This window comes from Balaenoptera acutorostrata, chromosome 13 (genome assembly GCF_949987535.1).
Source record: "Balaenoptera acutorostrata chromosome 13, mBalAcu1.1, whole genome shotgun sequence".
Lineage (NCBI taxonomy): Eukaryota > Metazoa > Chordata > Mammalia > Artiodactyla > Balaenopteridae > Balaenoptera > Balaenoptera acutorostrata.
Window position 1 is genome coordinate 79,804,005 of NC_080076.1, and position 13,766 is coordinate 79,817,770.

The window sequence follows — 13,766 nt, forward strand, 5'->3', positions numbered from 1 at the left end:
AACTGATGGGTTTTCGTAGCGTGTTTTGGAGAAAGATGGATCAAGGTGGGCTACCTTTCTGAACCGATCCATGGACTTCCTTGCAGGTTGGATGGTGACAACCCAATGGCAATGGCTGAAGAACTGGAAACAGTCAGGAAGATGACTGTGAATCTGGACCATGGGCTTCAGCAGCGGCTTCGCCTGCTCACCGTATTATCAGTGAGTTGGTTAAAACGAGAATACACCTGTTTATTGTATTTCCTGGTGACCGAGGGTTGGGAGAACTAGCCAGCACTTTGGAAGACAGACCAGGATGGCAAATAGTTGAAATGATGAACTGAGTTAAGTGGCATAAGTTTTGTTCCTCCCAATGTCAGGTGCAAAAGCCCAAGGTCAGGGGTGGTTTTAAGGGATGAGTACAAGTTGCCCAGGTAAAGGGGACAAAGGTCCAGTTGGAGGACAATGGAGGTGTAAAGTGAGCTACAAGTAGGGCTTGGAGGAATCTACAAACACAGTGGGGCTGCTAATGGGTGTTATCAAGAGGCAGGATGCGAGAAGAGGTGATAACAGAAGAGACATAAAGAACTCTGCCTGTTCAGGGCTTGGAAAGGAGCATAAAATTCACCCTGTAGGTGACTGAGATTCACACAAGAGTTTTTAGCGGGCAAGAGAATAGACAAATTATTTATTTTTTCCTTCATGCGTGTATGTGTGTACTTATTTAGTTAGTTTTCGTGTGATCAGTCTAGCGGTTCCGTTTTCTTTTTATTTATTTATTTTGGCCCCGTTGCTCGGCATCTGGGATCTTAGTTCCCTGACCAGGGATCGAACCCACACCCCTGCAGTGGAAGTGCAAGTCTTAACCGCTGGACCGCCAGGGAAGCCCCGCGTGGTTCAGTTTTATATCCTCAAAATTTTATCGTGAGAATTTTCAAACATACAGAAAAGCTGAAGTAATTATACGAAGGACATCTGTATACCCGCCACCTGGATGCTACCACGGACATTTTGCTACATTTGCTGCATCACACCTCTGTCCACGCTTCCGTACTTCCTGCCCTCCACCCGTCTCCACCTTATTTTTTGATCCACTTCGATATAAGGCATTGGTAGACTGTTCCTTGAAGCCCACCAGCTTTCATAGCCGTAACTACAGCTCATATTTGTTTAATACAGATTTGATTTTCCATATGAAATCATTGCATATCACAGCTAGTTAGCAAATCCAAACGTGGGATCTGAGCCCAGACCCAGCGCCCATAGTCACTGTCACATGGCATCTGGATGGATCCACCCAAGTGTTTTAAGTAAAGGACTGAGCTCAGAGGTGATGGATGGATTTTAAGGTGCCTAAATAAAAAATGAGGCAACCGCACAGGCACCTGGGCAGGGCCAAGGTGGCAGGAAACCCAGACCATGGAGAACTGATGCTCAAACATGAGCAATCCAGTTTTTCCACCAACCCACTGGCCCAAGGCTTGGACTTTCTGAATAATCTTTGAAGACAGTTGAGCTTTTGGATGGACCCTGTCCCTTCTAGTCTTCCTTAGGTCCTCGACTCAGTCCAGGGCACTTGATTTGGGAGAGAATGATATGGGCTCTGAGTCATAGGTCAGCGCCAACAAACTTCCTGAACATGCTGAAGAAAATGAGATCAACTCCCAGGAATGTTAATCCCAGAAATATTAGAAAACCACAGTGGAAGATGTGAGGACAAGAGTTTAATCCTTGGGGTTGAAGTTCTTATGCTTTCGTGTTTGGCTGCATGACCAGACCTAACCAGTATCCCCAGATTACTCATTTGTGTGTGTTTGGAAAATGCTCATTTCCTTTTATGTTGGCCCAGATTTCTCACGGCATGAGGGGCTTTCCTTGGGATTCCCAGGAGTTTAGACTGGGCTTCTATCAAAGGTCTCTAAACAATGAATGAGGCTACTTCATCTGCTGTCATCTGCCATCAATACATGATTAAGTGGAAACTTAGTAGGATTCTAGTCAATGAATAAAGATCAACTGGGAAAAAAGCTAATTCTTGAATTAGTATTCTAATTAGCTAATTAGCTAATTCTTGAATTAGTATTCTCTTTGCCTACCAATTATGAATGCTAAGTTTTTTTTTGTGGGGGGGGGGGTGTTATATTTTCTGATGCAGGATTAAGCCATCTTACCCAGTGATAAATAAAGCTGTGTTTGAATTTCCACAGGCATTTTTGCACTATGTGCAGAGTATAACTCGATAAAGACCCAACAAAACATTAAGACCCAAACCTTTGCAATCAACAGGTAAATTCTCACTAAGTGAGAGGGATCAAAAAGAAGAAGGTCAAGGGCAAATGTCATTTGTTTTCTTCCTAGCCTGGCCTTAATAGTAGAATATAATTTGGCTAATGGAGTTTGTGTTTTTTTTCATTAAATTACACGGGCATTTAAAAGATCTCTAAAACAATAGAAATATTCCAAGGAGTTAATTACACGTGGAGTTATTCAGCCATCCTCACTCTGTCATGCAGAACCCCATACATTCTCTCTGGTATGGAGAAAAAATATGAAGGTGGACATTTTAATCATTATAGGAGCTAGGAGTTGGGGCTTTGAAACTTTCCTGGAATACTATGTTTGGAAGGCTCTCAGGAGAACATCTTGCTTCATACTCTTATTTTGGAGATGTGTCTGGAACACAAACGCATTGAAGTTGTTAGATTTTATTGTCACCAAGAATCTGATCCAGGTAGAAAGAAAACATCGAAGAGGTATCAGTGGCCATCCATCATTTCTTCATTCCTTTATTCTAGAGGTATATTTTGAGATCCCACTGAGTGCCATGGACCCTGCAAGTCAGAGCTTCTCCCGGAAGTGAGTGAGGGCTCCCCCATGCTTATGAAGCCAGGGCCATCCAATACCAAAATAGTTTGGGGTCCTGGAGGAACACAGGCTGTTTACTGTGAAAACTTCAGATGAGCTGTGAGGCATTCTTGAATTGAATCAGGCAATAACTGTTTCCGGTACCTGCCTGTTTTTAAGCATTTGGTTTGATCTACAAATCCAATTTGGTGAGTCATTAATAGATGTTTAATAGATGTTCCCAAAACACAAATGTCCCACAGCCAAATCAGTCCGAGATCCCTGTACACTGTGTCTCCCTTCTGGACACGTTCAATGCACATTAGCTTGTGAGAGCCCCTAAGAGTTCTCAAATGTATGTGGACACACACACACACACACACACACCCCAACACTGCAAACACAAATCTTTTTATTTTTTCCTGTTTTCCTTTCAGAGAACAGTTAGGTATGATGCTTAACTGAATATACCAGCAACCAGTGAACTTATCAAGCAAAAACAAACACAGCAATTCAGGAATTTCCAAACACAGATTCTGTTGCATCAGTTGATATTCCACGGGGCGTCTGCCTTCAAAACTTAGTGAAGACATGGCTGTCTACCCTCACGGATGTGGCTTCCCAGTTAGGGGATGTGTGGCTTTTGTCTAGCTCATGTCTAATTCTTTTGGATTCCTCTGAAGAGGAAGTCAAAAATCTAGGACAATAACATTCAAGATAAGTAGCAGGAGAAGATCCATAATCATGAGGGCGACGACAGCTAACATTTATTGAGTGCTTACTACATACCAGGCACTAAATATTTCACATGTATTGAACCACTTATTTCTTAAAAACAATCTGGTGAGTTGGATGGGTATTACTGTTAGCTCTGCTTTAGAGATGGGGAAACTGAGTCATGGGGAGACTAAAGCCACTCACCCAGGTCCCCCAGTGAGTGAGCAGACAGGCTGGAGTTAAAACCAGGCAGTCTGGCCCCAGAATGTATGCTCTTTTTTTTAAAATTTATTTTATTTTATTTTTTATTTTTTTGGCTGTGTTGGTTCTTCACTGCTGCATGCAGGCTTTCTCTAGTTGTCGCGAGCGGGGGCTACTCTTCATTGCAGTGCGCGGGTTTCTCATTGGGGTGGCTTCTCTTGTTGCAGAGCATGGGCTCTAGGCGCGCGGGCTTCAGTAGTTGTGGCTCTTGGGCTCTAGAGCGCAGGCTCAGTAGTTGTGGCGCATGGGCTTAGTTGCTCTGCAGCATGTGGGATCTTCCTGGACCAGGGCTTGAACCCGTGTCCCCTGCATTGGCAGGCGGATTCTTAACCACTTCACCACCAGGGAAGCCCAGAGTGTATGCTCTTAATTCCTTTGTATTCTGCCTCATTTTAATAGCAATCATTAATAGTGTTGAGGGCTTACTATGTATCAGGCCCTGAACTAAGCACTTTAGAAGCATTGTCTCATGTATACCCCTAGTGTGATAAGAATATCATTATCCCTATTTTACAAAAAAATGGCATTGAGTTTGGGCGAGGTTTCGCCACTTGTCCAAAGTTGTGTAGCTAAGTGAGTGGTGGAGCCAGTATTCAAACTCAAGTCCAGCAAACTCTGGAGTCCACATTCTTCATTGAACTGTGAAAATAAAATAAAAGAAAATGGTGGATGTCTTCAGGAGGGCAAGTTCTGAGTCATTACAAGAAAACCTTTCAAATAGTCAAGGCTGTCTGACCATGGAAGGCCTGCATGCTGAGGAGAGAGCTGTCCGTGGCTTGGCACTGTTCAGGCAGAGGAGGGGCGATCGTCTGCCAGGGTTATTGCACTGGAGTCCCTATTCCAGGCAGGAAGATCACTTGGATTCCTTCAACCTAAGATCCTACAACTATGGGAGCATCTTTGTTGGCATGAAGGATGAGAGGGCTTCTGGTCACCAGAGATTGGGAGTATAGTAAGAGATGGCTCACGCTTTTTGGATTTATGGGCCCTATTTTGGAATCATAAATGGTAACCTAACTTATTTACTGATTCATGCATGTAATAACTAATATTTATTGAGCACCTACTGTGTGTCAAGCCTTGTGCTAGGCACTGGTGAAGATCTTATAGCGTTTACAATCTGTGATGAAGTCTGAATTCTATTTTATTTTATTTTGCCCACACCGCACAGCTTGTGGGATCTCAGTTCCCCGACCAGGGATTGAACCTGGGCCACGGCAGTAAAAGCACTGAATCCTAACCACTGGACCACCAGGGAACTTCCAGGAGTCTGGATTTTAAAACAAAACAAATAAACAAATAAACAATCATTGGCAAATGACATGAAAGCTACAAAGGAAGAAACCAGAATCCAATGATGGAGAATAGCAGGGTGTGGAGGAAGGTAACCTGCTCGAGATAGGGTGGTCACGGAAAGACTCTTCAAGGAAGTGGCATTTAAAGCTCAAGCTTGAATTATGAGACAGGAACAGACACAAGAAGATCTGGAGGATGAGCAACCCCAGAGGAGCGAAGAGCTTGTGCAAGAAGACTGGTGCAGGAAAAGCTTTCTCAAGCAGCTGACCAAAGACCAGTGAGGTTGGAATCATGAAAGGACATTCTTGTGTAACATGGTAAAGAGGTAGTTTGTACACCAGACAAAATAGTTTATGCCAATTGCAATGGGGAGCCATTCAAGGGTTTTAGAGAATGAGGGTAATGTTATCTGATTTGGGTTGTTTTTTTTTTAACTTTTTATTTTATATTGGAGTATAGTTGATTAACAATGTTATGTTCGTTTCAGGTGTACAGCAAAGTGATTCAGTTATCCATATACATGTATCTATTCTTTTTCAAATTCTTTTCTCATCTAGGTTGTTACATAATATTGAGCAGAGTTCCCTGTGCTACACAGTAGGTCCTTGTTGATTTAGGTTTTTAGAATAGACCTGTGACTGCTGAGTGGAGAATGGATTAGAAGGGGGCAATGAGACATGGTGGTGGTGACTTAGAGCAAAGTAATGGTGGCAGAAAGATAAAGACATGGGAATAGGTGACATATATATCTATTATATATTGGAGGTAGAGCCAGGAGGCCTTGGTGATGGGTTGGGGCAATCTGGGATAGATTGTTGGGGAAGAAGAAAAGCAAGAGATAGAGGGTAACCTCCAGGCTTCTTGCTGGATTATAGTATTGCTCACGAGGGTATAAGAAAACTCTGGTGAATATATTGGCCTGTAATTGCCAGTCCTTTTGCCTTGATTGCCAAATTGTTGGCCCAGAGAGTGCTGAGAGGAGCAGTGTTTATATGTTTGTAGTAGCTGAATCTGAAGGGACACAGGCCAACGATGGTACCCCAAGCTCTCGGGAATAGCAGAAAAGCTCACAACCATCGGGGGTCCACAGTTATCCCCACAGATGAGGCAACTTAACACACACACATACTCCTAAAACGGCAGGGCTCTGTCAATTACCGATGGTAAACCACACGCTGGCTCTTGACCAATCCCAGGCTCCCACAAAAGCCAACAATTAAAAGGTGTATCCTCAGCGGATGACCAGCCACTCTGGAGACCCCGGTCTCCCTGGGGGTTGTCTAACAGCTTTCAAGATTACAGCCCCAGCTCTAGCTCCCGAAAACCTGGCCCGGGCCCTAGGAAGTGCTTCAATAATGGATGATCACCAATGAACAGCCAGCGATTTGCTGGAAATTACGAGTGATAAATAATTGAGAGGGAGGGAGCCTGACCAACGGTACCCTAGCCTCCTGCTGATTCTCCTTAATGCATTTCCTTGATGCAACTCCCTGCAGCGTAGGGTGCAGACAGCAACGTGTCCTTCAGAAGGTGCTGACCGGCAAGCTTGGAGAGTTATAAATATATGGGCCTCTCCACCTTTTACTCGAGGTAACGAGGGGCAGCAGCTCAGCAAGGACGTGGCGTGGCTGCCCGTGTCCCACCAGCTCGGACCCCACTTGCTGTGCTGTGATACACAGCCGTCCCCACAAGGCAGCCAGCCTCCGAGGCTCTGAGATGGGCCGCAGGTTGAAAACCTCAGTGAGCTTAGGGAGAGATGAGAGGGATCGGGTCATCCATGAAAAGGAATTGAGGGAAGTTTTGAGATTAGTTCAATTGCCCAGATCATGAAGAGTCCAAGCTATGTTGTTTTTTGTTGTTGTTTTGTTTTTTTAATCAAGCCCCAATCCTGCCTCTTCCTCCTTGACCAACCCTCTGAGTCCATCATGCTGTTACCCACATGGTTCCCGCCACTTCTTAAAACCTCTGCTGCTCTGATCTGGAGCAAGCCACAATCATCTCTCTGTGTTAGTGCAGTAGCCTCAAACAGTGCTTTCCCCTCCAGTGTAGTTTTAATAGAGCAGCCGGAGAGGTTCTGTTAATGGGTAGATCCCACCCTGTCTCTTGTCTGCACCAAGCCCTCCAATGGCTTCCATCAGAGTCAGAGTGGAAGTCAAAGTCCTTCCTGATCTGGGCACCCCTGTTAGCACTCTGGCATCAGTTCCTGATACCCTCTACATCAGCCCCTCTCTTCCCGCCACACCAGGCTCCCCGCGGTTCCTTGTCCACACCAGACACACTCCCCTGAGTCACCGTGCTTCCTCCTGAACAGCTCTTCCTCCAGATATCGACATGGCTTTCTACATCACTTGAGTCAGGTTTTCGTTTAAATATCACCTTCTCCAAGAGGACTTTTCTGGCTACTGTATTTAACACTGAATTCTTGTCTGCCCACAGACGTGCAGTACCTAGGTAGCTAGCTCCCTTTCTGATTTTGTCTTTCCATCAGCACTTATCACCATCTGTATTAATTTTCTGTTGCTGCCATATTATAACTAATTACCATAAGCTTAGCAGCTTAAACAACACAAATTTATTATCTTACAGTTCTGTAGTTCAAAAGTCTGGCATAGGTCTCAGTGGGGTGAAATCAAGGTGTTGGCAAGGCTGCATTCCTTCTGGAGGCTCCAGGCTCTAATCCATTCTCTTGCCTTTTCCAGGTTCTAGAGGCCGCCTATATTCCTTGGCTTGTGGCCCCTTCTCAAAGCAATCTTGCATCTCTCTGACCATTCTCTTGGAGTCACATTTCCCTCCAAACTGTCTTTCCCTGCCTCCCTCTTCTACTTTTAAGGACCTTTGTGGATACATTGGGCCCAGCCAGAGAATCTAGCCAGAATCATCTCCTTATTTTTAGATCAGCTGCTGAGCAAAGGTAATTCCATCTGCAGCCTTAATTTGCCTTTACCGTGTAGCCTAACATATTCACAGATTCCAGGATTAGGATGTGGACATCTTTGGGAGCTATTCTTTGGCCTACTACACCAAAGAACAGCTCTACTACTACTCCTACTGTCAAATTTGATTATTTATTATGATGAGTGTCTGTCTCTGCCAGCTAGAATGTAAGCTGCAGGAGGGCAAGGCATTTGTGTCAAATCGGTTCATTGCTTTATCCCCACCAAGCATCTCAACAGTGCCTGACACATAGCAATCACTCCAAAAAAATTTTTTTTGAATGAATACGTGAACTCCCAGATCATTCTCCACCCTTCTCCACCCACCTTTGGGTCCTGGGAGGCTGATCTGTACATAGTGTGTGCATGCTGTTCCCCATCTGAAATGTTCTCTTGCCTGTCCTGTAAGTTTTTCATCCTCAGCCATCCTTAACACGTGACACTTGGACATCCCTCTGTGAAATTTTCCGATTCTCATAGGAAAAATGAGAAAGACTCTCTCCCCTGCCTTCTGATAGTACCTTTTGGATCCTTGAACTGTGTCTATCTCCTCCTCTAGAATACCCTAAGAAGGTTGCAACATTTTTTTTTTTTAATTGGGGTATAGTTTTTTTACAATGTTGTGTTAGTTTCTACTGTAACAGCGAAGTGGAGTTCCTTGTGCTATAGAGCAGGTTCTCATTAGTTATCTATTTTATAAATATTGGTGTATATATGTCCATCCCAATCTCCCAGTTCATCCCCCCCCCCCCAAGCTTTCCCCCCTTGGTGTCCATACATTTGTTCTCTACATCTGTGTCTCCACTTCTGCCTTGCAAACTGCTTCATCTGTACCATTTTTCTAGATTCCACATATATGCGTTAATATACGATATTCGTTTTTCTCTTTCTGACTTACTTCACTGTGTATGACAGTCTCTAGATCCATCCACGTCTTTTGTTTTTTAATCTTTGTATTCTTATATCTCGCATATGGTAAGTATTTGATAATTTTTTTATCAGATACATTTATTTATTTTAATGGAAAGGTCCAGATTGAGTAGAAAGGGACTCTTGATTTTAGAATTCAGTAGTGACTGGGGCAGGAGGCTTTGGAGGCAGAGTGTATATTACACTTTTTTTTTTTTTTTTACACTGTTACTTAACAGTAATAAAATTGCTTTGAGTGCTTACTACTTGCCAGGAACTGTGTCGAGTATTTTACGTGCATTATCTTATTTGATTCTTACAACAAAGCTATTCTGATGTCAAAGTCCATACTCTTAACTGTGGTGCTAAAATTCCTAGGACATTTGGGATCAGAAATAAGGCATGGTGTGGCAGCCAGAGGGAGAGGATATGAGTTCTAATACGTACATTTATACAGTAATTTCTAAATACAGAGAGAGGCAGAGGGAGAAGGGGATGGGGCAGGGGGGTGGGGGACAAATTTAACTGCCAAAGTGAAACAGAAGAAAGAAAAGACAGAAAAGTGAGAAACTTGAAAGTCAAGAAGTAATGGGTGTTCCCAGCTCAATGTGACATTTCAGACGTTCCTTTGGTGGCAATTATGTCAAATACAGCCTAATCTGGGCATTGATTTCCGGGCCTAAACTTTATCGAGGCTAATAGAATAAGATGAGACTGATACTCGGGTTTTATGAACTTGACTTTAAAGTCAGGGAGTGACGTGGGAACTTCAGACACACTGAAGGTTCAGTGGAGGAACTCTTTTAAGGAGGGACGGCTACTGTGAATCCTAAAATGACCCAGGAATATCTGGCTTATGTCCACATAAACCCTTTTTGCAGGGCTTTTTAACCCCAAGGGGTGAGGGAGCTGCTAGGAAGTGGGGACCTTGACCTGACCCCCCATTTGAAGCAGAGCGGACCACACTTATATGTTCTGTGTGTTGATTGTTTATATTATCATCCTTTACAGAGGACAGATTCAGCTGCTATAGGATAAAGGGTTTGAAGCCACGTCTTCGTTTATAAGAGGTAGGGATTGAGGGTCAGAGAGGAGAGTGTGTAAGACGTCTTCTGTCTGGCCCTCACGATCCACGGTCCACCCTTCTGTACGCAGCTTTTTGCCCTGAGAAACATCCTTGTGGAAACCACATCAGTGACCCCCTGTGTCTTCTGCTTTCTGTCTGCATTTGGCCAGTGGAGGCACTAGCCGATCACAGAGAGTTGGATGGAGGAAGGAGAGATCAGGTGGTGTATTGGGTCCCCCTGCTCCCATTTTGCGGGGTCACTGCAGACCTTTGATCCCTCCACCAAGGGTCACAGATCCAGTGGGGTGACTCTCTCGGTACAACCATCTGACTCCAGGGTGTGTGCTTGCCCCCTTATTTCACTCCTTCAGGTCTGAGCATGGTAATGTGCCCTCCTTGCTAGCCCCCTGCTGGGGTTCCGCCCAGCCCGTTGCTGTGTTCTCTACACCCTGCCCACACCTTTGCAAACAGGCTTTTTATGAAATGCTCCCTGAATTATCCTGACTTGAGTGTGCTCTTTGCATTTTGCCAGGACCCTGACAAATGTCATGTGACTTGCCCAAGATCACAGGAGGGAATCAGGCTAGAACTCCAGTCCCTCTGCCGTCACAGGCAAGTGGCCCTTTGGTCAAGCGGGCCCTAGTGGACACTGCCTTTCTTTCCCGGGGAAGCAGTTCGGGGGTCTCTGACATCAGCCAGGCCAGAGAGAGAGGTGAGATGATCCCACGGATCATGCCAGGATGACACCGTGTCCACTTGGAGCCATCTCAGAAGAGAAGAAGGAGAAATTCAAGTGCCTAGCATCTTCCACCTGTCCCAGGACCTGGAAAGACCTCAGGTCCCCAAAAGTCAACGGACAGAATATCAGCTAACGTTTATAGAGTGGCTACTGTGCACTGTACAGACATAAACTAGTCAGACCTCCATAACAATCCTGCAAGGAACTTAATCACTTCGAATAGAAGGCAACATTGATTGTGACACATCCTGTACCCAGAAACTTATAAATGAGCACTTCAACATCCAATAAGATAGGTATTATTTCTGTTGTGCTAATGAGGAACTGCTTCCTCCTCATTAATTTTATTATAGTTATCTGTATTATTACCGTCATCGGTATCATTTTTATATCTAGACCATGCATCACAGACTCACAGAACCCCCCAGGAAGGACAGGTGTCTCCACGATGCCAGCTCCAAGCAGGGGCAAGTCAAGCCTGACTCATTAAGTAGCCTCCTGTCTGAGTGTGGCTTCTGGCCCACAGCCGATACTCAGTAATCAAGGCTCCGTTGGATAAATGAATGGAAGGAGGAGGGAAGGGAGAGAGGGAGGATGGAATGAATTTGTGTGATCATGGCCTTTGGGATGCCAAGGCAGCTCCAGCGTTCTTAGTGTAGCTTTCCGAATTCGGGTTCCTCATCTGTAAAAGGGGAATGACATCCTTGAGGTGCCTGACTCCATGCCTGGCACAAAGTAGGTCCTCCATAAGTACCAGTTCCCCATTGGCCTCTAGTGCTGGTTAAGAAAGCTGCTGCTGGTTAAGGAAGGGCTGACTGAGCAGGCGGAACAAGTTCACTGCCTCCGGATGCTTCCCCCAGTGTCACTGCCTGCGAGCCCCGTGAATGCAGCCCCAGGTGGTGAGGGTTGGGAAGGGGGGCACGGGGTGAAGTTTAAGGAGATTCATGACCTTGACTGTCCTCCGCAGCCTGATTTATGGGGCAATGCCGTCTCCTGGATGAGATGTAGACGCTGTGAATGAAAGAGCTGTAGAAAATCTTAATCCCCAAATGGCAGAAAGAGATACTCTCAGGTCCGGGATGTATTTGATCAAATACATCAGGTGAGGCATGAGTTTTCCACAAGGAATCCAGTCAGCTCTCAGGCCTCTGCTGGCCTTTCTCAAGTAGGAATGAAATATTTTCCCACTTAGCCAACAAAATCTTTCGCTGATTTTGCTAAAAAAAAAAAAAAAAAAAAAAAAAGGAATCTGGACTCAGGATATTACAGTCCTGTCATTGAACCAACACCAGTACAGAAGGGTAAGAGGCAAGGGGAAAGGGGCAGTGGTGGAAGAACCCCCCTCGGAAAAAAAATACCCAGTCTCTTTTGGGGTGGTGAAAGGGGGCTCGGGCAGAGCCTTGATGTACACAGCTTGTTAGAGATCAGGATTCTGGGAGGTCAGGCTGGGAAAATGGAAGAAGTTGCAAATGCAGTACGAAGAGTTCTGTGTACCCTTTACTGTGTCAGCTTCACCCATGACATGTCATAGGTCAATTCAATGTACAGCAACTTAACTATAGCTATTAAAGCCAGGAAGCTTTGCTCTGCCTGTTTCCAGCTGTGTATCCCTGGGCGTGTCATTTAACTCCTCTGATCTCAATTTCCTCATCAGTAAGATCGTGCTAATCATAGAACCTATCCATTGGGCAGCAAGAATTGAAATAGATAATACATACCAAGAAGTTAGCACCGCATTCGGGACAGCTTGGTAACAGCTCAATAAATGCTGATGAGGATGAGAAGTATTATTAAGTGTTTCACTTGTATTATTTCCCTGAGGTTTCAGGGAAACAACCAAACACTCCACTCTGAGTTGTAGGTATCAGTCCTTCAGGTGACCTTTGGAGAGATCAGCTTGAGACTTTTCCTAGGAAACGCCTGGCTATGGGGGCATCTCCAGGACTCTCCGATGAGCAGGGGAAAATGAAATGGCTCCAAGGAGCCACTTCTGAACAGACCTATTAAAAATAAACTGAGACTTCATGCATGCATTGAGGGCTAAGAGAAGGCCCAAGCCAGGGGCATTTCTTTCCCGAATACAATCAAATATTTACCATTTCTCACTCCTAGATCTGGCCACCTCCACCTAGAAAGGCCTTGAGGAGGCCAGTGATAAAATTTGCAGAAGGGAGAAAGCCCCAAACCATGAGGTGGGAAAGAAAAGTGAGAAGTGGCTAATTCCTCAAAGCTGGAGAAAGTTACAACTGGACCACGAGCAGAGCTCAAACAAGTAGCTTGAACCAGGCTTTTCAAAAGACAGTGATAACGATGATGATGAAGATTATAATAACAACAGCCATAAATGGCTCACATTTAAATGGCACTTTTTCACAAGTCAGATATTGCTCTGAGAGCTTTACATTTATATCAGTTCACTTATATGAACTCTCTGTAGTTTGCCAAGGTAGATGTTGTTCGTTATTAATTTTATTTATTTATTTATTTTTGGCTGTGCTGGGTCTTTGGTTCGTGCGAGGGCTTTCTCCAGTTGCGGCAAGTGGGGGCCACTCTTCATCGCGGTGCGGGGACCGCTCTTCATCGCGGTGCGCGGGCCTTTCACTATCGCAGCCCCTCCCGTCGCGGGGCACAGGCTCCAGAAGCGCAGGCTCAGCAGCCGTGGCTCACGGGCCCAGCCGCTCCGCGGCATGTGGGATCCTCCCAGACCAGGGCTCGAACCCGTGTCTCCTGCATTAGCAGGCAGATTCTCAACCACTGCGCCACCAGGGAAGCCCTAATTTTACAAATGAGGAAACATCAGCAAAGAGAGGTTAAGTGACTTGCCCAAAGTCACACAGCCAATACAAGGCAGGGCTAGGATTCGAACCCAGGTCACCTGGCTCTGTAGTCTGTGTTTAATCACCAAAGGCATCCAGTGGCTCCTCCTCATAAAATAACCCTGCCAGTGGATGTGGAAACCGTTTCCACAATTGTTCCTCTAGCCCAGGAGTCAGCAAACTTTCTATAAGGGGCCAGGTTTACT

General features: G+C 45.1%; 1 long non-coding RNA gene and 1 other non-coding gene across 3 annotated transcripts in view; one reads left to right on the forward strand and one right to left on the reverse strand.

Moving 5' to 3' along the window:
* LOC103012402 (uncharacterized) overlaps nucleotides 1-13,766 on the forward strand; it is a 234,960-nt gene that overhangs the window by 116,997 nt on the left and 104,197 nt on the right. The window contains exon 4 of one of the 2 annotated variants that reach the window (XR_003623208.2): nucleotides 87-195. The exons of the other annotated variant lie outside the window; for it this stretch is intronic. This is a non-coding gene — a long non-coding RNA (uncharacterized LOC103012402). Of the gene's footprint in view, nucleotides 1-86; nucleotides 196-13,766 lie in introns of those variants that run through there. 2 annotated transcript variants of the gene reach the window in all.
* TRNAK-UUU (transfer RNA lysine (anticodon UUU)) lies at nucleotides 4,988-5,059 on the reverse strand. The gene has a single exon. It is a non-coding gene; the product is annotated as a tRNA-Lys (tRNA).